This window comes from Corvus brachyrhynchos, unplaced genomic scaffold (genome assembly GCF_000691975.1).
Source record: "Corvus brachyrhynchos isolate BGI_N302 unplaced genomic scaffold, ASM69197v1 scaffold443, whole genome shotgun sequence".
NCBI classification, from domain to species: Eukaryota; Metazoa; Chordata; class Aves; order Passeriformes; family Corvidae; genus Corvus; species Corvus brachyrhynchos.
In genome coordinates, this window is record NW_008237220.1 from 41019 (window position 1) to 42773 (window position 1755).

General features: G+C 46.2%; 1 protein-coding gene across 1 annotated transcript in view; it reads left to right on the forward strand.

Moving 5' to 3' along the window:
- Positions 1 to 1755, forward strand: part of LOC103612057 (pogo transposable element with ZNF domain) — a 42877-nt gene that overhangs the window by 19953 nt on the left and 21169 nt on the right.

Here is a 1755-nt window from a genome sequence, read left to right on the forward strand (position 1 = left end):
TCCGGGCGGCCAGCGTCCTCCCGGGGCCGGACGGCGACGCCGGCTCGCCCCGGCACAACGGCGACGTGCAGGAGGAGCTCATCACGGCCCTGGAGGAGCAGCTGAAACTCGGGAAAAACCGGGATTCGCCGGGAAAATTCCCCAAGAACGACGACCCCGCCGCCGACCCCGAGATCCTGCACCGGCTCTTCGAGGGGGAGAGCGAGACCGAGTCCTTCTACGGCTTCGAGGAGGCGGATCTGGAGCTGATGGAAATCTGAGAATTCCCGAAAAAACGGCCGAACTCATCCCAAAAATTCCAGGATGTTCCCCGGTTTTGGAGAGCCCCGAAAATTCAAGGATGTTCCCTGGGCTTGGTCCCAAAAATTAAAGGAAATTCCCTATTTTTGGAGATCCAAACTCGCCCCAAAAGTTCAAGGATATTCCCAGTTTTTGGCCCCAAAAATTCAAGGACATTCCCCGTTTTTGGAACAAACGGATGCGATCCCAATTCCCGGCGTTTGGAATTCCGGAGTTGCCGTTTCCGCTGATTTTTTGGGAGGATTTTCGTGGCTTTTTTTAATTTCAAAACGACAGAAAAAAAAACTTTAAAAAAAACTTGGATTCACTGTGTTGGTATTTCCTTGGAATTCTCTCTCGTGGGTGGATATTTTTTGGAATTTTCTTTACCTCACTTGTACCATAATTCCTGTTTTTATCGGTGGGAATTTGACGTCGTTTTGTGCCCTTTTTTTTTTTTTTTGGGACTTTTAACCCCAAAAATTCCCCATTTTTATGGAAAATTCCTTCGGCCTTCGGATTGGCCGCGAAGATTTGGTTATTTGGGATTTTTTTTTAATGAAAATTTTGGGAATTTTGGGGGAATTTCGAGGGAATTTGGCCTGGGAAAGGTGAAGCCACCATTCCATGCCAGCAGTTTTTGGGATTGGCGCCACTTTTCCTGCCCCAACCTTGATTTTCCCCATTTTTTCCCCAAAAAATTCCCGCTGGAGGAGCAGAAAAAGCCAAATTTTCCTTGGATTTCCCCTTTGGAACGTTAATTATCAATATTTAATTAACAACAAAAACACCCCTGAAAACCCCGCCTTCCTTAGGATCCGAAAGTCCGGGATTTGGGAATAAAACTGTGACAAAACCCTGGAAAAACCCCTAAAAAAAAGAACATTTTGGGTTTATTTTTCACTGCCAGCTCCAATTTTTTACTGGAATTTGCATGATTTTTGGCAAAGGCTTTTTTTTAATTTCAAAAATTGTCGGAATTCCCAAATTCCAGAGGCACCCGGCACCTGTTTCCATGAGATTTGTGGAGCTTTTTGGTTTGGTTTGGATTTTTTTTTGTTGTTTTTTTTTTTTTTTCCCCTAAGGAAAGCAGGAAAAAAATAATTAAAAATAATAAAAAAATTCAAAATTAATTAAAAAAAATTAAAAAATATTCTGGTTCAGCTTGGAATTGTACAGGAGTGGAAAATGTGGAATAAAAGCAGGGAAATGGATTTATAAATAAACGGTGTTTTTATTGTGGAAAAAACTCCCTCATTCCCGCGGGATTGGGAGCGGCCGATCCCGGAATTCCCGGGAATTCCCAACCAGACAAAGCCGGGGAACAGCGGGGCCACGGCCCCACGGCCACACGGCTCCGGCTCTGCCCGGCGCCGAGTCCCACAGGATCCCACAGGATCCCACAGGATCCCAAAAGATCCCAAAAGATCCCAAATCCGGGGGGTGCCGGCCCCCAGCCGCACCCCCGGGGCACGC